Below are 21366 nucleotides of genomic sequence, written 5' to 3' on the forward strand. Positions count from 1 at the left end.
TACGCTTCCGGCAGCACCAATATGTTTTATGCGCAGATGTCGAAAAGATGTTTCGAGGCATTAAAATCTTTAAGCCACACACCAATTTTCAGCGCATTGTTTGGCGCACGACTGAGAATGAACCTCTGCTTCATTTTCGCCTGCTGACGGTTACCTACGGATTGGCACCGTCACCATTTCTGGCTGTTCGAGTTCTAAAGCAACTTGCCGACGATCATGGCCATGAATACCCTGCAGCAGCTCACGCTCTTCTGCACGATGCCTATGTGGACGATATCCCTACAGGCGCCAACACATTCGATGAGCTTATGATTCTCAAGGACGAGCTTATAGCCCTCTTGGATAAGGGAAAATTCAAGCTACGTAAATAGTTGGCGTCTTCTGAAATCATTACCAGATGAAGATAGATGTTTTGAACCTATCCAGCTCCTCAACAAATCAGCTGCGGATTCACCTGTCAAAGTTCTTGGTATCCAATGGAACCCTGGGAAGGACGTTCTGTATCTCAACCTAAAGGGATGCGATGCGACCATTTCTCCGACGAAAAGAGAACTCTTGTCTCAGCTATCAAGAATTTATGATCCGCTTGGACTGGTAGCGCCGGTCACAGTTCTACTCAAGCTAATCTTCCAAGAAAGCTGGACAAGTGTCCTGCAGTGGGACGACCCCATTCCTGAAAGTCTACGTACGCGCTGGAGAGCCTTATTAGAGGATTTGCCAGCACTTACGCAATGCCAAGTACCACGGTATATTGCGTCACCATTTCGAGATGTTCAACTACACGGATTCGCAAACGCATCCTCGCACGCCTACGGTGCGGTAGTTTACGCTCGAGTTGCAGTTGGATGCAGCTTTCAAGTAACTCTGGTTGCCGCCAAAACACGGGTGGCCACGATCAAGCCCGTATCAATTCCACGTTTGGAGCTAAACGCTGCGTTACTTCTATCTCGATTGCTTTCTATTGTCAAAACATCACTAACAATTCCTCTTTTCAGCACGAGCTACTGGACAGATTCAGAAATTGTGCTACACTGGCTTTCAGCTCCCCCTCGATGGTGAAACACCTACGTCTGCAACCGAACTTCTGAGATATTGAGCGACTTTCCCCGTAGCTGCTGGAACCATGTTCGCACGGAAGACAATCCTGCAGATTGTGCTTCCCGAGGACTTCATCCGTCAAAGCTTCTGGAGCATCGACTGTGGTGGAAAGGTCCGTCCTGGCTGGCCACACCCACCTCTGAGTGACCACCTTCTACAAGAAAGTTCAGCGTATCTTCAAGTTTCGATTTCAACACCGAAGAACGAGCCATAAAGCCCACGACTCTACATAACTTTCCTGATGAAAGTATACACGAGTTACTCATCCACAAATTCTCAACCTGGACGCTTCTTATAAGGGTATCTAGCTACTGTCATCGCTTTATTCACACTCTTCGATCCCATCATAGGAATTCGGCACCATTCCTTACGTCTGAAGAGTTGCTGGACGCACAGCGCCGACTTATTCGACATGTGCAACAAAAATCCTTTGCCAGAGAATATGCGCAGCTAGAGAATCGACGCCAGCTTAACGCTTAATCGCATCTTATCCGGTTTTCTCCGTTTCTGGATGATTATGGAGTAATGCGAGTCGGTGGGAGAATCGAGCAATCTACACTCAACTACAACGCCAAGCACCCGATTCTGATACCTAAAGATACACCACTAGCTGGACTGCTGGTTCGACATTTTCATGTCTCCTATATGCACACTGGAGTTGATGCAACGTTCACCAATCTTCGTCAGCAGTACTGGATTCTGGGAGCCCGCAATCTCGTCAGAAAGGCAGTCTTCCAATGCAAATCCTGTTTTCTTCAACGAAAGGGCACAAGCAACCAGATCATGGGAGAGCTACCAATTCCTCGAGTTTAAGCTAGCCGCTGCTTTCAACACACAGCGCTGGACTACGCTGGACCGATCGCAATCAAGGAATCAAAGGGAACAACTCCACGCATCGGAAAGGCATGGTTTTCTATTTTCGTGTGCCTCACTACAAAGGCACTTCACATCGAGGTTGTTAGTGAGCTAACTACACAGGCTTTCATCGCAGCCTTTCAACGATTCATTGCCCGCCGAGCGAAGCCTACTGACCTGTATTCGGACAATGGAACTACATTTCATGGAGGCAAGCAAACTTTGGATGACATGAGACGTCTGGCCATTCAACAAGCCAAAGATGAGGAACTAGCAGGATTCTTTGCCAATGAAGGGATTTCTTGGCACTTTATACCTCCGTCTGCACCCCATTTTGGAGGGATGTGGGAAGCTGGAATTCGCTCAATTAAACTCCATATGAAACGGATACTTGAACCCTGTCGCCTGGATATGCAAGTCAATCGATTGGAGAGGTGGAATCAGCTGCAAGCCATGGTTCAAGGCTTTTGGAAAAGGTGGCATATGGAATACCTGACATCTCTTCATGAGCGGACAAAGTGGCATCTGGAAACCGAGAATCTGAAGATCGACACACTGGTAGTACTCAAGGAGCCCAATCTACCGCCCTCTAAATGGATTCTTGGCCGCATCACCGCAGTGCACGCAGGAATCGACAACAAGGTCCGAGTCGTTACAGTGAAGACTGCTCACGGATTATACAAACGCCCAATTGCCAAAATCGCTGTACTGCCTCTCTGCTGAACAACCGTTCAGGGGGGCCGGTATGTTTGGGAACGAGACACCCTGTATATGCGAACAAGTCACCCTTTATCTTTGTTTACATTATCATTTGTCTGCAGCTTCAGCGGAGCTTATCAGCGGAATCAATGTAAGCATCGCACCGCTGTAATTGTCCGCGAGATTGCCCAGTACTTTTCCAAACTTCTAACTCCCTGTCAGGGTGATGGAGTTGCTGGTCCTGGAAATTTCCTAGTTTGCTGAAAATCGAACACTCGGAGAAAAGCGAACACTTGACTTTGTAAATGCGCGGGCGCGACCGCGCGTACGTTTATTGATCGTGGTAGTTATTTCACACTAAAGCTTATTCTAATGAGTTGGGTTCTCCCAAGCGCAGCGGAGACTCCTCGGAGACTCTGTGGTGAAGAGCGTGAGAGCGTGAGAGGGAGTGGGGAGCGTAAGAGGGAGCGGAGAGCGGGTGACAGTCCACACCCCGTAACTTGAACATTCCGCCCCCCTTGCAATCACTGGGGTTGCAACATAGCCATCCTACGGCAGGCTGCAGGCACCGGACACGATCCACCCAAACACAGTTTTTTGAGCGACCGGCATTCCCTCGTCGAAGGTCAGGAATCCGGATTGCATAACCTTAGGATAAACATCTGCTCCTAAGACCATGGAGACGGTAGCCGGCCGATGGAACTGGTCATCAGCCAGCATGATGTCCCGGTACTTGGATACTATGGTGTCGCTCAATGCCCGGACAGGTGTGCGGATCCGCACCCTGGGCTCGATCTTGAGCACGACCTCCAGCTTAGTATTCGCGTCGATCCTGGAGCGGATCGTCGTCGTGCAGACCTTCTCGTCGCCAACATTGGTCATCGGAAGCGTAAAGGCTGACGCCAACGAAGCGTCGATGCAGCTCATGGGGCTGCACGGATCGATCAGTGCTGCGGTCTCGAAGGTCTTCGTCCCGGTCTCCAACTTGACCAGCGCTGTGGGAAGGATGTTCACGCTGTGGCGTTGCAGCAACGACGAGAGCGATGGGCCTGGCGTGGTCGATTCCGGGCGTCGTGGCGATGAACTCCTACGCTGAGTTGGCGGATTGTGCCGGCGGGAACGTTGGGACGAGGCCGAAGCTGCTTGCCGGGTTGGCACCGGTTGGAGACGTGAGCGCGCTCGCGACCGCGACAACGAGCTAACCTGCTCGTGCATGTGGAGCAGCGTGTGGTGGGATCGGTCGCACTTCTTGCAACGATCACCGCTTCGGCAGTCTCCCGTGGAATGCTCGTGAGCGAGGCAATTGGCGCAGTATTTGTTAATGAGGACTGCTCGCAAACGCTTTTCAGCGCTGAGCTTTAGGAGCCTCGCGCACTTCCGAAGAGGATGGATACCGCGGCAGACTCGGCATCGGTAGGATTGAATACCTCGGGTACGTCTGCTCTCCACGGCACGAGCACTGCGTGCGTTTTGTTGACGAGGGGCCATGCTGCGCGTAGTCGAATGTCGAACGGAGATCGAAAACGAAATGAAAAATAATGGATGATTAGTGGATGATAATGGATAGCTAGTGAACTACAACTAAGGACGATAGGAGCGCCTATTATTGTCGAGATTCGGAAGACTTCGTCGGCAAAAGCACCACTTTTGCTACTGGACGTTTAACAACTCCACGCGCAGTACGGATATTTACTACACGGACGTTGCCGTCGGCTCCTGGGAAAACAGACTCAATTCTGCCGAGCCGCCATTCATTAGAGGGCAAGTTGTCGTCCTTGATGACGACCATGTCATCGATGCGGAGATTTTTGGACGGGGCCTGCCATTTGGAGCGCTTGTGGAGTTCTTTGAGGTACTCTTCTTTCCATCGCACACGGAACTGCTGATGAAGAGCTTTCAAATGCTGCCACCGATTAAGAATGGATTTTGTTTCCCCCTTTACTTCGGGTTCCACCGTGGACATAAGGGGTCCCCCGACAAGGAAATGACCTGGCGTCAGAGCCAGCAAATCTGTCGGGTCCTCAGACATGGGAGAGAGCGGCCTGGAGTTAAGGCACGCTTCTATTTTTGCCAAGAGCGTGGAGAGCTCTTCGAACGTGTATTTTCGTGTGGCAGTGCATTTGTAAAATAGCGTCTTGAAACTTTTTACGCCTGCTTCCCAAAGGCCTCCCATATGGGGTGCCCCCGGAGGAATAAATTGCCATTGCATCTCTTGATGAATATAGGCATTCGTCACCGACTCTTTTACGGCTTGAAGGAAATCGCGGGAAAGCAGGGTGGTAGCGCCAACAAAGGTTTTGCCATTGTCTGATTGGACTTGACGTGGACACCCTCTTCTGGATACAAAACGAGAGAAAGCGGCAATGGCCTTGGTGGAGAAACAAACAAAAACTAACACATACCCCTTTGTAATAAGACATGCTCTTCCCGTATAGTTCTTTATATCGAACGGACCGGCGTAATCCATGCCCGTATACGTGAATGGTCGGGAGAACGATGCTCTTTCTTTGGGCAGGACACCCATCAGTTGGCTTTGCAGCCGCTTTTTGTGGATCACACATACTTTGCACGAATTAACTACTGCTTTCATCAGGTTCTTAATTCTCGGAATCCAGTATTTCGACCGGATGAGGCGCACCATTAACTTGTTACCACCATGGAGAGTTATGCGATGAGTGAAATTCGCAAGGAGGCGAGAAAGCAGGCAGTTGTACGGAAGAATCACTGGATGGCGTTCATTGTATTGAAGGCTTTCGGAAGCCGCCACACGGCCGCATGCCCTGATCAGTCCTTGCGGATCTAGAAACGGGTTCATGCTTAGGATGGCACTTGAACTTGGCACTGGACGCTTTTCACTTAGGCAGTGATATTCCACAGGGAATTCTCTGCGCTGAGTGTTCGAAATTAGGAACCGCTCGGCGGCGGCGATTTCAGTGGCCAGCAAATGCACATCAGATGAAGATGTCTGCTTCCTGCACCGCTGAATGAAGCGATGAACATAAGCAAGGACTCGTAGAGCTTTCTCTAGCTTGGAGAAACGTGACAACAACTCTTCAGAAGGAGCTTTTGCAAGATTGACTTTTAGAGCACGCTTTTCCAGGTCGGTCACCGGAGCGTTGTCGACCTGAGTTGGCCATTGGTTGCGTGGATTTTGCAACCAAGTCGGTCCGTGCCACCATAACTGGCTATCGGCTAGATCTTGGAGGGAAACTCCTCTACTTGCCAGGTCTGCTGGATTATGCTCAGATTGAACATGAGACCAATTCTCTGTTTTTGTGGCCTGGGCGATCTTCGTCACCCTATTGGCTGCAAATGTAGTCCACTGGCACGCTGGCTTGCTTAACCATGCAAGCACTATCGTGGAGTCCGTCCAACAGTAAAGTTCGGAGTTAATCGTAGGCATCTGCGGAATGATGGCTGCAGCCATTTCGGAAAGCAATAACGCTCCGCACAGCTCCAGTCTTGGGAGCGAAACCGTTTTGACTGGTGCTACCCGGGTTTTCGCGGTTAGGAGTTGCACCATAATGGTGCTGCCCACTTCTACGCGGACATATATTGCCGCCCCATAAGCCTTTTGCGATGCATCGCAAAAGCCATGATGTTCGACCTTGAAATCTGGACGAAACGATAGCCAGCGTGGAATGCGTATCTGCTCTAAAACTGAATAACTTTGGAGAAAATTAAGCCATCGCTGAAAAAGCTCATTTGGAATGTTTTCGTCCCACCCAAGCTCCTGCAGCCAAATCTCCTGCATGAAAATTTTAGCTCGAACGATAAACGGCGCTAACCAGCCTGCAGGGTCGAACAATTTGGCAATTTGGGACAGGACTTGGCGTTTTGTAAAGGACGTTTCGATAGCCAACTCTGGCGGGACGAAGAAGAATTCGTCGGAGGTTGCTTTCCAGCGAATGCCGAGGGTTTTGGCAGTACTTTCTGCATCGATCTCGAGAAAATCAGTATTTAAGAGATGGTTGCTCTGAATGGCCGCTAAAACTTCCTTTTGGTTGGAGGTCCATTTCCTCAATGGAAATCCGGCGGAATTCAGAGCGTCTCGGAGCTCTTGCACCATGAGCTGAGCTTCTTCCGTGGAGTCCGCTCCGGCTAGAACATCATCCACATACATGAAATTTCGAATGACATTGCTAGCTTTTGGATGGCTGAGTTCTACGTCAGCTGCTAGCTGCTGCAGTACTCGGATGGCCAGGAAAGGCGCGCAATTGACTCCAAAGGTTACTGTTTTCAATTCGAAATCTCTGATTTCCCCTCTATGGTTACGGAAAATTATTCGCTGGAATGGAGTGTGTTTCGGATCTACCCAGATCTGCCGATACATTTTTTCGATATCGGCGTTGAACACGTATCGGAAATAGCGCCACTTCAGAATTTGAATGGTCAAGTCGGACTGTAAGACAGGGCCAGCATGAAGGATATCATTTAAACTGGCACCATTCGATGAAGGGCTGGAGGCATTGAATACTACACGGAGTTTAGTAGTTACGCTCTCCGGTTTTAAGACGGCGTGATGTGGCATATAATAGGCGTTGCAATCATGGGCAGGAAGAACTTGTCGCATGTGCTTTAAGTCGAGATATTCCTGGATCACCGAATCGTATCTCGCTTTTAAGGCCTCAACTCTTTTTAGACGCTGCTCATTTCTTAAGAACTGAGCCAACGCGAAAGACCTAGAATGCTCTAGCCCGGAACCGATATGTTCTGGGTCGCGAAAGGGCAGAGTAACGACATATTTGCCGCACTCGTTTCTCGTGGTCGTTTGGAGGAAATTCTTCTCGCACATGGAATCGGATTCTTTTACCAACTTTGTTGGTATATCCTCCACCTCCCAAAATTTTGTGAGGAGTTTGTCCAGTGAATTATCATACGCGTGGGAGATCTGCGTCGAAAAAGAGGAAATTCTGCTTTGGGCTGAGGCTGACACTGGCCCAGTTAGTACCCAGCCGAAAATGGTCTCTTGCCCCAAGAGAGAGCCACAGATGTTGGTTTTTGCTCCACTCAGAAGCACCGAAGGCAGGATGTCGGCTCCGATAAGTACATCTATTTGTGCGCTCTCATAGAACTTTGGATCCGCCAATGGAAAATCGGGAAGATCCCGAAGGAAATTTTGCGGAATTGGGTAGGAAGGCAGATTTCCGGCTAGTTGAGGGAGGACATAGGCCGTCGTCTCCAACTGCAACGCGGGCCTAGTCGGAGATCGGATGGTGAAACTGCAGAGCTTCTTGGACTGAGCAGCTACTGTTTGGTTTAAGCCCGAGACTTGGGCTTGAACCACCTGGAATGGCAATCTAATTAGATTGAACAGTCGCTCGGTTATGAATGTCGCCTCTGATCCGGAGTCGATCAGGGCGCGTGCCTTAAAGTTAGTGCCAAGATGGGAAATATTGATTATGGCAGTGCCAAGAAGGATAGCTCTTGAGCCTGTGGCGAAATAATTCTGAACACCGGCTTGCTCATTTGGAACGAAATTGGCCTGATTAGCGGAAATGGCCTTGCAGGATTTGAAGGGCTTGAATTGCTGGAACAGAGGTTGTTTCGGTGCAACAACGTGTGATGCCGGCCACGGCAAGTAAAACAATTGTGAGTGCTTTTGCACTCACGAAGCTGATGTCCCTTTGCGGAGCAGTTTAAGCATAACTGCTTCCGTTTAATGTAGGCTGACCGGTCGTCAACCGACATTTGGAGAAAACGCGGACATACTCGGACAGGATGGTTCTCCTTGTTGCACAAGTCGCAACTTTTCAATTTTGGAGCCACTCTCGTCTCATAGGAATTTAATTTTCTAGAGGGCCCACTTGAGTTTATCGCTTTGGAATGCGACTGACTCGGTACGGACGGTCTCACATCATCGATGGCCTCTAAGGTTCGATGACGTTCTGTAAGGAAGGTGTTCAGCTCTCCCCATGTCGGGATGTCGGCTTTCTTATGTAGCGACTGCTCCCATAAGGAGAGAGTTATCTTCGGGAGCTTGGATGAGCACAGATATACCAGCAGGCAGTCACAGTTCTCAGTGTTGATGCCTGACAGTTCTAAGGCAGTCAAGCAACCTTGAACAGTACTTTGCAGTACCTTCAAGGCCGCCCCAGATTCCTGTGGTATCGACTGCACATTAAACAGTATTTTCAATTGACTGTTTACCAACAATCGTTTATTTTCGAAACGCTCTATCAGGTTTTCCCACGCAGAGCGGAAACCCTCGTTGGTGAGAGGCGAAATCGAAACTATGGCATGCGCGTCGCCACTTGTTTTGGCATTTAAATGGAATAACTTTTCAACCGGAGTCAGCCGTGGATTATTGATATAAATGGCTGTGAAAAGATCCCGGAAAGTCGGCCAGCGAAGATAGTCGCCTGTGAAAACTTCTGTATCGCATGGAGGCAACCGACAGCCAGAGGAAATGTAGGCCTGGGGCGCAGCGTTCGCGGTTGGGATGGACTGAGAAGTGCCCTGCTCGATTTTATCAACGAGCTGGGCAACACACCTTTCATAGACTGAATAGCAATAATTGTATTTAGCCCTGAGAATAGGCATGTTGCTTGCTGCCGCTTCGCCTGCTGACACAAGGCACTCTGAGCAGAGATCGTATTCCTTTTCAACCTTGTCCCATAGGGTTCGGACTTGGTCGCGACGGACGCCAAGCATCGTGACAGTTGGAGCTGCGGATTCCGGAGTGTTGATCTGAGCCTCAAATTCGCTTAAGCGGTCAGAAACCGAAATGAATTTGGCTAGCGCTAGATCTGAAGCAGCCATATTTTTAGCTATGCGCTGTACTGTGGCTTTGGATGGAGTAGCACAGTCGTCGGAAATCTGCGCAGGCGTTTTCACCGAAATGCTTGGGATTCTTGGACTCTTGGGCCCTTGTGGTGAAAAAATAGACCTGGGCTTGTCAGCGGACAATTTCTTCTTATCGTCCCCGATGGGCATAATCGAAGAAATACGAAATGGAAGGGAAGCGGTTTTGGAGCCCGGTCAAACTTTTGAAAAAGTAGACAGATTCCTCAGACTGCACTTAATAATTTAAGTGGTGTAAAATTTACGAAGTGGAAACGTCGTAGTTTAGACTGATCGGACAGGTGACTCGGAGTGAACAGCGAATTGTATAAATGACCTGTGATTTACGGTAATTGGGTCCACCTTATTTATGGTTGGAACCCTTGGAAATTGGAACACGGTGATATAAAATGTTTATTAGAAGGAAGAAAATTTTATTCTTTTATTTACAACTGGAAACGGAGAAAATGGAATGACTGGAATTGAAGTCTTTTCTCCGCGCTGTAAATACTTCTAAAACAACCACAAACTAATATCCCAGCAATACGAAAAGGAAATATTTGTCGGGTGAACGACTTGTATTTGGCCGTATTATTTATTTATGGATGATTATTTTTTTGAAAATGTTCAAAAAAATTTAAAAAATAATTTAATAAATATTAAAAATGTTTAATTTAATTTAAAATGTATTTATTGTTCGGAAATTAATTTGGAAATTTACGGAAAAACATTGATGGAAAATAAAACGCCTTTTCCGCGTCGGCACTTGGAATAAATTTTATTTGTGGTATGGACTTGCCGACGGGAAACAATCAAAACTTAGGTAAACTTTGGTTATACGCCTTTTCCGCGTCGGCACTTGGGAAACAGGCAATGTAAACTTTGGTACACTTTGGTTAAAGGGAATGCAGATAATCTGCGCAATGTATGTCGCTAATATGTGTGATGTATATGGAGATGTGTGCGTATATGTATGTATATGGAGATGTATGCGTATATGTATTTATATGGAGATGTAATGCATGCAATGTATATGGGTAAATGGCGGGTAAATATTTAATTAATATTTTACTTGGAATGGCCAGAGGGTTTGTGTTGGTTATTGTTGTATTTGAATGTATAGCGAATTGTGTTAAGCGGACTGCGGAGTTGAAGCAAAAAATGTGCGAAATTTGCGAAAAGAATTTGGCTTGCGTTGGACACAGTGAAAACGAGAATAGAATTTTTGCCACTTTTGGCAGAGTGTTGGACTTTAGGAATTTTCACTGAACTTGGCACAAATTAATTTCACTTTCTTCACATTTGAATTGTTTCATTTTTTGGACTGAATGAATATTTAAATATATTCGGAAAATTGGGACTTAGAAATTTAGAACGGTGGGTAATATGGCGGCGCCCGTGAGAATGGATAAGTACTTTTCTTTAATTGCCTTTTGTCGGATAAATCCGTTTGATTTGACAATAAATCTCAGCAAATTGAACGAAATTGGATTTTCGAACCTTTTGCTGCAGACCGGCAATTAAAGGGGATGGAAGTATCGTACTTATCTTATAAGTTGGTCGCTGGTGGACAAACTTGAAAAATCCAGGATATCCGGCTCGAAGGACCAAAATGTCAGGGTGATGGGGTTGCTGGTCCTGGAAATTTCCTAGTTTGCTGAAAATCGAACACTCGGAGAAAAGCGAACACTTGACTTTGTAAATGCGCGGGCGCGACCGGGCGTACGTTTATTGATCGTGGTAGTTATTTCACACTAAAGCTTATTCTAATGAGTTGCGTTCTCCCAAGCGCAGCGGAGACTCCTCGGAGACTCTGTGGTGAAGAGCGAGAGAGCGTGAGAGGGAGTGGGGAGCGTAAGAGGGAGCGGAGAGCGGGTGACAGTCCACACCCCGTAACTTGAACACTCCCTTCTAACTTCTAATCGTATGTACAGCCAAAGCTTAAGTTAGTCACATTTTTGATCTGCGAGAAAACGTACGCATCGGTGTCGAACTAATTAATATTAAGTGTCTGAAATTAACCAATAAATCAAACTAAACAGTGTAACACTGGCGGGTTTATTTATGAACATAAAAATTGGTCCTTCGAGCCGGATTACCGGAACTGCGTTTCTTTCGGGAATTTGATTTTGATTATTGGCCTTTTGGCAAACGATGATCTATAGATTCCTACATCGTATAGAATCGTTTCCTTCTTTCCACCACCATGCGGAGTGTGATTCAAAAACGGGGCTTCTGCAAAAGCCAAATTACTCGTGCGCATAAAATTTGTTGATGACATTCATTCAGTGCAAACAATAGTTGTCCGCCTGGTGCAACTACAGGAAAATTATTTGCGGTTCGTACGGCTCTCGGAAGAGCTGTATGCATTTAAATCGGAAGCCGATTGGGAGAACCCTGACGAGGATTTTGACGCATATGAGGACAAACATTATGCTACACACGCTATTCTCAGCAATACTTTGGAGGAGTTGAGACGGGATGTCACCTCAAACAGTATTGATGCCACAGTTCAAGCCGCAGACACATCCCAGAGAAGTCATGTCGATTTTCAGTTCGAGCGAATTAAACTTCCGACTTTTTCTGGAAATTATGAGGACTGGAAACATTTTTCGGACATGTTTATTGGATCGATTGCTTCCAATTCGAGCCTGACGGATTGCCAACGATTTCATTATTTAAAATCGTACCTTGCCGGAGACGCGTTTGCATTAGTTAAACATATTCCAGTTACTAATGACAACTATCGGGAAGCATGGGATCGGCTGGAACAGAGATATAACAAACAATCGCTAATTATTCGATCGTTCTTAAACAGTTTCATGAGCCTTCCGAGTGCTATAAATTCAAATATCGGCACAGTGCGGAAAATTGCCGATGGTGCAGACGCAGTTATTCGTGGTCTGGCTAATTTTCATTTTACTTTCAAAATTAGATAGCGATACCCGCCAAGCCTGGGCTCAGTGCGCAGAATCCGAGGAAAACGGTGTGACCATCAACCGATTCTTGAAATTTCTCACATCACGCTGCGATACGTTGGAGGCTTTTAAATTAACTCGATCAACCCAAGCTCGACGCGCACCACGCAGACACGCATCCAAGACGGAAAGAGCCGAAGTGCACATCGTGCCAGCAGAATCACCAACTGTTTAAGTGTCCTCAATTCATCGCACTCGACATTGCATCTCGCCGAGACTTCCTCAAATCAAGAAAGCTCTGTTTCAATTGCCTCAGCCCGGCTCATATGATGGGCAACTGTACATCGAGGCATACTTGTCGGAAGCAAGCATCATACTTTGGTTCATGGCTCGTCGCAGCCAATTCAAAATGGCAACAACATTGACACAGCAAGTGTTGATAGCCGCGATCGACCAGCAGTCTCACATGCGGGATCTACAATTGGCCACAATCAACCGCTAGCTCGAGAAGGTCATCGCTTGGGAAGCGAGACTCCCGCGGAAAACAACTTTACGCATCATACTCTGGAGAATATTCCGGCGGCTGGTTCTCAGACTCTGTTGCCAACCATCCTTGCTGACGTCATCGACGCCTGGGGAAACACTACAACCTGCAGGCTGCTCCTGGACACTGGATCTACAATAACCTCGGCATCGGAATCATTTGTTCAGCGAATAGGCGTGCGTCGAACGCACGCACGGATTTCTATTCTCGGTCTCGCCGCCAACAGCGCGGGCGTTACCCGAGGACGCGCACATATCAAGCTGCACTCTCGTCATTCGGGCCAAACTGTCGAATTGGTCTCGTTCATTCTCAACTCGCTGACGTCATCACTTCCTGCCCAAGTTATTGACACCTCATCCTCTACGTGGAGGCAAATCTGAGAGCTTCCTTTGGCAGACTTAACGTTCTGCACACCTGGAGCAATCGATGTCATTGTTGGATCGGATCAACTTTGGTCTCTATACACAGGAGATCGGAAACACATTGGTAACGACTTTCCTATCGCACTCAATACTGTATTTGGTTGGATTCTTGCAGGCTCTTACTCTGCATTCGATGATCACCCTACTTCTGCGGTTACTCATCACGCGGACCTAGACACGATGGTTCGTTCATTCATGGAGATGGACAGCATTCAGCCTAACCAGGCTCTCCTAGACGCCAGCGATCCCACAGAGCGTCATTTTGCTGCCACACACAAGCGCTCGACGGACGGGGTGTACGTCGTCGAGTATCCCTTCAAGGAGAAGGCACCGCCTATTGATTCGACCTTGCCACAGGCCATCAATCGCTTCTTCTCGCTGGAACGCAAATTTCGTCGGTATCCAGAGTTGAAGCAGCAGTACGAAGCTTTCCTGGACGACTACTTGCAACGTGGACATATGGAACAACTGACCTCGGCTCAGCTTGAGGAGTCCCCAGACACCTGCTTCTATTTGCCGCACCACGCTGTCATCAAACTGGACAGTCTGACTACCAAATGTCGTGTAGTTTTTGATGGATCAGGAAAGGACAGCTCTGGAGTATCGCTCAATGACAGACTACATATTGGTCCACCGATTCAACGCGATCTTCTTGGCGTTTGTCTACGCTTCCGGCAGCACCAATATGTTTTATGCGCAGATGTCGAAAAGATGTTTCGAGGCATTAAAATCTTTAAGCCACTCACCAATTTTCAGCGCATTGTTTGGCGCACGACTGGGAATGAACCTCTGCTTCATTTTCGCCTGCTGACGGTTACCTACGGATTGGCACCGTCACCATTTCTGGCTGTTCGAGTTCTAAAGCAACTTGCCGACGATCATGGCCATGAATACCCTGCAGCAGCTCACGCTCTTCTGCACGATGCCTATGTGGACGATATCCCTACAGGCGCCAACACATTCGATGAGCTTATGATTCTCAAGGACGAGCTTATAGCCCTCTTGGATAAGGGAAAATTCAAGCTACGCAAATGGAGTTCTAATAGTTGGCGTCTTCTGAAATCATTACCAGATGAAGATAGATGTTTTGAACCTATCCAGCTCCTCAACAAATCAGCTGCGGATTCACCTGTCAAAGTTCTTGGTATCCAATGGAACCCTGGGAAGGACGTTCTGTATCTCAACCTAAAGGGATGCGATGCGACCATTTCTCCGACGAAAAGAGAACTCTTGTCTCAGCTATCAAGAATTTATGATCCGCTTGGACTGGTAGCGCCGGTCACAGTTCTACTCAAGCTAATCTTCCAAGAAAGCTGGACAAGTGTCCTGCAGTGGGACGACCCCATTCCTGAAAGTCTACGTACGCGCTGGAGAGCCTTAGTAGAGGATTTGCCAGCACTTACGCAATGCCAAGTACCACGGTATATTGCGTCACCATTTCGAGATGTTCAACTACACGGATTCGCAAACGCATCCTCGCACGCCTACGGTGCGGTAGTTTACGCTCGAGTTGCAGTTGGATGCAGCTTTCAAGTAACTCTGGTTGCCGCCAAAACACGGGTGGCCACGATCAAGCCCGTATCAATTCCACGTTTGGAGCTAAACGCTGCGTTACTTCTATCTCGATTGCTTTCTATTGTCAAAACATCACTAACAATTCCTCTTTTCAGCACGAGCTACTGGACAGATTCAGAAATTGTGCTACACTGGCTTTCAGCTCCCCCTCGACGGTGGAACACCTACGTCTGCAACCGAACTTCTGAGATATTGAGCGACTTTCCCCGTAGCTGCTGGAACCATGTTCGCACGGAAGACAATCCTGCAGATTGTGCTTCCCGAGGACTTCATCCGTCAAAGCTTCTGGAGCATCGACTGTGGTGGAAAGGTCCGTCCTGGCTGGCCACACCCACCTCTGAGTGACCACCTTCTACAAGAAAGTTCAGCGTATCTTCAAGTTTCGATTTCAACACCGAAGAACGAGCCATAAAGCCCACGACTCTACATAACTTTCCTGATGAAAGTATACACGAGTTACTCATCCACAAATTCTCAACCTGGACGCGTCTTATAAGGGTATCTAGCTACTGTCATCGCTTTATTCACACTCTTCGATCCCATCATAGGAATTCGGCACCATTCCTTACGTCTGAAGAGTTGCTGGACGCACAGCGCCGACTTATTCGACATGTGCAACAAAAATCCTTTGCCAGAGAATATGCGCAGCTAGAGAATCGACGCCAGCTTAACGCTAAATCGCATCTTATCCGGGTTTCTCCGTTTCTGGATGATTATGGAGTAATGCGAGTCGGTGGGAGAATCGAGCAATCTACACTCAACTACAACGCCAAGCACCCGATTCTGATACCTAAAGATACACCACTAGCTGGACTGCTGGTTCGACATTTTCATGTCTCCTATATGCACACTGGAGTTGATGCAACGTTCACCAATCTTCGTCAGCAGTACTGGATTCTGGGAGCCCGCAATCTCGTCAGAAAGGCAGTCTTCCAATGCAAATCCTGTTTTCTTCAACGAAAGGGCACAAGCAACAAGATCATGGAAGAGCTACCAATTCCTCGAGTTCAAGCTCGCCGCTGCTTTCAACACACAGCGCTGGACTACGCTGGACCGATCGCAATCAAGGAATCAAAGGGAAGAACTCCACGCATCGGAAAGGCATGGTTTTCTATTTTCGTGTGCCTCACTACAAAGGCACTTCCCATCGAGGTTGTTAGTGAGCTAACTACACAGGCTTTCATCGCAGCCTTTCAACGATTCATTGCCCGCCGAGCGAAGCCTACTGACCTGTATTCGGACAATGGCACTACATTTCATGGAGGCAAGCAAACTTTGGATGACATGAGACGTCTGGCCATTCAACAAGCCAAAGATGAGGAACTAGCAGGATTCTTTGCCAATGAAGGGATTTCTTGGCACTTTATACCCCCGTCTGCACCCCATTTTGGAGGGATGTGGGAAGTTGGAATTCGCTCAATTAAACTCCATATGAAACGGATACTTGGATCAAAGGCTTTAACGTTTGAGGAGCTCTCTACTGTCCTGACCCAAATTGAAGCTATCCTGAATTCACGCCCGCTGTGCCCAACTGGGGATAATTCTTTGGATCCACTGACGCCTGCTCATTTTTTGACTGGATCTCCGTATACTGCATTGCCTGAACCCTGTCGCCTGGATATGCAAGTCAATCGATTGGAGAGGTGGAATCAGCTGCAAGCCATGGTTCAAGGCTTTTGGAAAAGGTGGCATATGGAATACCTGACATCTCTTCATGAGCGGACAAAGTGGCATCTGGAAACCGAGAATCTGAAGATCGACACACTGGTAGTACTCAAGGAGCCCAATCTACCGCCCTCTAAATGGATTCTTGGCCGCATCACCGCAGTGCACGCAGGAATCGACAACAAGGTCCGAGTCGTTACAGTGAAGACTGCTCACGGATTATACAAACGCCCAATTGCCAAAATCGCTGTACTGCCTCTCTGCTGAACAACCGTTCAGGGGGGCCGGTATGTTTGGGAACGAGACACCCTGTATATGCGAACAAGTCACCCTTTATCTTTGTTTACATTATCATTTGTCTGCAGCTTCAGCGGAGCTTATCAGCGGAATCAATGTAAGCATCGCACCGCTGTAATTGTCCGCGAGATTGCCCAGTACTTTTCCAAACTTCTAACTCCCTTCTAACTGTAACTTGTTTACGTCTTATGCTAGTTTAATCGTATGGCGTGAGTACAGCCAAAGCTTAAGTTAGTCACATTTTTGATCTGCGAGAAAACGTACGCATCGGTGTCGAACTAATTAATATTAAGTGTCTGAAATTAACCAATAAATCAAACTAAACAGTGTAACACTGGCGGGTTTATTTATGAACATAAAAATTGGTCCTTCGAGCCGGATTACCGGAACTGCGTTTCTTTCGGGAATTTGATTTTGATTATTGGCCTTTTGGCAAACGATGATCTATAGATTCCTACATCGTATAGAATCGTTTCCTTCTTTCCACCACCATGCGGAGTGTGATTCAAAAACGGGGCTTCTGCAAAAGCCAAATTACTCGTGCGCATAAAATTTGTTGATGACATTCATTCAGTGCAAACAATAGTTGTCCGCCTGGTGCAACTACAGGAAAATTATTTGCGGTTCGTACGGCTCTCGGAAGAGCTGTATGCATTTAAATCGGAAGCCGATTGGGAGAACCCTGACGAGGATTTTGACGCATATGAGGACAAACATTATGCTACACACGCTATTCTCAGCAATACTTTGGAGGAGTTGAGACGGGATGTCACCTCAAACAGTATTGATGCCACAGTTCAAGCCGCAGACACATCCCAGAGAAGTCATGTCGATTTTCAGTTCGAGCGAATTAAACTTCCGACTTTTTCTGGAAATTATGAGGACTGGAAACATTTTTCGGACATGTTTATTGGATCGATTGCTTCCAATTCGAGCCTGACGGATTGCCAACGATTTCATTATTTAAAATCGTACCTTGCCGGAGACGCGTTTGCATTAGTTAAACATATTCCAGTTACTAATGACAACTATCGGGAAGCATGGGATCGGCTGGAACAGAGATATAACAAACAATCGCTAATTATTCGATCGTTCTTAAACAGTTTCATGAGCCTTCCGAGTGCTATAAATTCAAATATCGGCACAGTGCGGAAAATTGCCGATGGTGCAGACGCAGTTATTCGTGGTCTGGCTAATTTTCATTTTACTTTCAAAATTAGATAGCGATACCCGCCAAGCCTGGGCTCAGTGCGCAGAATCCGAGGAAAACGGTGTGACCATCAACCGATTCTTGAAATTTCTCACATCACGCTGCGATACGTTGGAGGCTTTTAAATTAACTCGATCAACCCAAGCTCGACGCGCACCACGCAGACACGCATCCAAGACGGAAAGAGCCGAAGTGCACATCGTGCCAGCAGAATCACCAACTGTTTAAGTGTCCTCAATTCATCGCACTCGACATTGCATCTCGCCGAGACTTCCTCAAATCAAGAATGCTCTGTTTCAATTGCCTCAGCCCGGCTCATATGATGGGCAACTGTACATCGAGGCATACTTGTCGGAAGCAAGCATCATACTTTGGTTCATGGCTCGTCGCAGCCAATTCAAAATGGCAACAACATTGACACAGCAAGTGTTGATAGCCGCGATCGACCAGCAGTCTCACATGCGGGATCTACAATTGGCCACAATCAACCGCTAGCTCGAGAAGGTCATCGCTTGGGAAGCGAGACTCCCGCGGAAAACAACTTTACGCATCATACTCTGGAGAATATTCCGGCGGCTGGTTCTCAGACTCTGTTGCCAACCATCCTTGCTGACGTCATCGACGCCTGGGGAAACACTACAACCTGCAGGCTGCTCCTGGACACTGGATCTACAATAACCTCGGCATCGGAATCATTTGTTCAGCGAATAGGCGTGCGTCGAACGCACGCACGGATTTCTATTCTCGGTCTCGCCGCCAACAGCGCGGGCGTTACCCGAGGACGCGCACATATCAAGCTGCACTCTCGTCATTCGGGCCAAACTGTCGAATTGGTCTCGTTCATTCTCAACTCGCTGACGTCATCACTTCCTGCCCAAGTTATTGACACCTCATCCTCTACGTGGAGGCAAATCTGAGAGCTTCCTTTGGCAGACTTAACGTTCTGCACACCTGGAGCAATCGATGTCATTGTTGGATCGGATCAACTTTGGTCTCTATACACAGGAGATCGGAAACACATTGGTAACGACTTTCCTATCGCACTCAATACTGTATTTGGTTGGATTCTTGCAGGCTCTTACTCTGCATTCGATGATCACCCTACTTCTGCGGTTACTCATCACGCGGACCTAGACACGATGGTTCGTTCATTCATGGAGATGGACAGCATTCAGCCTAACCAGGCTCTCCTAGACGCCAGCGATCCCACAGAGCGTCATTTTGCTGCCACACACAAGCGCTCGACGGACGGGGTGTACGTCGTCGAGTATCCCTTCAAGGAGAAGGCACCGCCTATTGATTCGACCTTGCCACAGGCTTCTTCTCGCTGGAACGCAAATTTCGTCGGTATCCAGAGTTGAAGCAGCAGTACGAAGCTTTCCTGGACGACTACTTGCAACGTGGACATATGGAACAACTGACCTCGGCTCAGGTTGAGGAGTCCCCAGACACCTGCTTCTATTTGCCGCACCACGCTGTCATCAAACTGGACAGTCTGACTACCAAATGTCGTGTAGTTTTTGATGGATCAGGAAAGGACAGCTCTGGAGTATCGCTCAATGACAGACTACATATTGGTCCACCGATTCAACGCGATCTTCTTGGCGTTTGTCTACGCTTCCGGCAGCACCAATATGTTTTATGCGCAGATGTCGAAAAGATGTTTCGAGGCATTAAAATCTTTAAGCCACACACCAATTTTCAGCGCATTGTTTGGCGCACGACTGAGAATGAACCTCTGCTTCATTTTCGCCTGCTGACGGTTACCTACGGATTGGCACCGTCACCATTTCTGGCTGTTCGAGTTCTAAAGCAACTTGCCGCCGATCATGGCCATGAATACCCTGCAGCAGCTCACGCTCTTCTGCACGATGTTTCGATTTCAACACCGAAGAACGAGCCATAAAGCCCACGACTCTACATAACTTTCCTGATGAAAGTATACACGAGTTACTCATCCACAAATTCTCAACCTGGACGCGTCTTATAAGGGTATCTAGCTACTGTCATCGCTTTATTCACACTCTTCGATCCCATCATAGGAATTCGGCCCCATTCCTTACGTCTGAAGAGTTGCTGGACGCAAATTATTCGACATGTGCAACAAAAATCCTTTGCCAGAGAATATGCGCAGCTAGAGAATCGACGCCAGCTTAACGCTTAATCGCATCTTATCCGGTTTTCTCCGTTTCTGGATGATTATGGAGTAATGCGAGTCGGTGGGAGAATCGAGCAATCTACACTCAACTACAACGCCAAGCACCCGATTCTGATACCTAAAGATACACCACTAGCTGGACTGCTGGTTCGACATTTTCATGTCTCCTATCTGCACACTGGAGTTGATGCAACGTTCACCAATCTTCGTCAGCAGTACTGGATTCTGGGAGCCCGCAATCTCGTCAGAAAGGCAGTCTTCCAATGCAAATCCTGTTTTCTTCAACGAAAGGGCACAAGCAACCAGATCATGGGAGAGCTACCAATTCCTCGAGTTCAAGCTAGCCGCTGCTTTCAACACACAGCGCTGGACTACGCTGGACCGATCGCAATCAAGGAATCAAAGGGAAGAACTCCACGCATCGGAAAGGCATGGTTTTCTATTTTCGTGTGCCTCACTACAAAGGCACTTCACATCGAGGTTGTTAGTGAGCTAACTACACAGGCTTTCATCGCAGCCTTTTAACGATTCATTGCCCGCCGAGCGAAGCCTACTGACCTGTATTCGGACAATGGAACTACATTTCATGGAGGCAAGCAAACTTTGGATGACATGAGACGTCTGGCCATTCAACAAGCCAAAGATGAGGAACTAGCAGGATTCTTTGCCAAAGAAGGGATTTCTTGGCACTTTATACCCCCGTCCGCACCCCATTTTCGAGGGATGTGGGAAGCTGGAATTCGCTCAATTAAACTCCATATGAAACGGATACTTGGATCAAAGGCTTTAACGTTTGAGGAGCTCTCTACTGTCCTGACCTAAATTGAAGCTATCCTGAATTCACGCCCGCTGTGCCCAACTGGGGATAATTCTTTGGATCCACTGACGCCTGCTCATTTTTTGACTGGATCTCCGTATACTGCATTGCCTGAACCCTGTCGCCTGGATATGCAAGTCAATCGATTGGAGAGGTGGAATCAGCTGCAAGCCATGGTTCAAGGCTTTTGGAAAAGGTGGCATATGGAATACCTGACATCTCTTCATGAGCGGACAAAGTGGCATCTGGAAACCGAGAATCTGAAGATCGACACACTGGTAGTACTCAAGGAGCCCAATCTACCGGATTCTTGGCCGCATCACCG

The 21366-nt window shown here is 47.7% G+C and overlaps 1 pseudogene; it reads right to left on the minus strand.

Annotated features, from left to right (window-relative positions):
* Nucleotides 1-4700: 4700 nt before the first annotated feature.
* On the minus strand, nt 4701-9588 carry LOC116800911 (annotated as a pseudogene).
* Between the last annotated feature and the right edge of the window lie 11778 nt (nt 9589-21366).

Source organism: Drosophila sechellia, chromosome 3L (genome assembly GCF_004382195.2).
Source record: "Drosophila sechellia strain sech25 chromosome 3L, ASM438219v1, whole genome shotgun sequence".
Taxonomy (NCBI): Eukaryota; Metazoa; Arthropoda; class Insecta; order Diptera; family Drosophilidae; genus Drosophila; species Drosophila sechellia.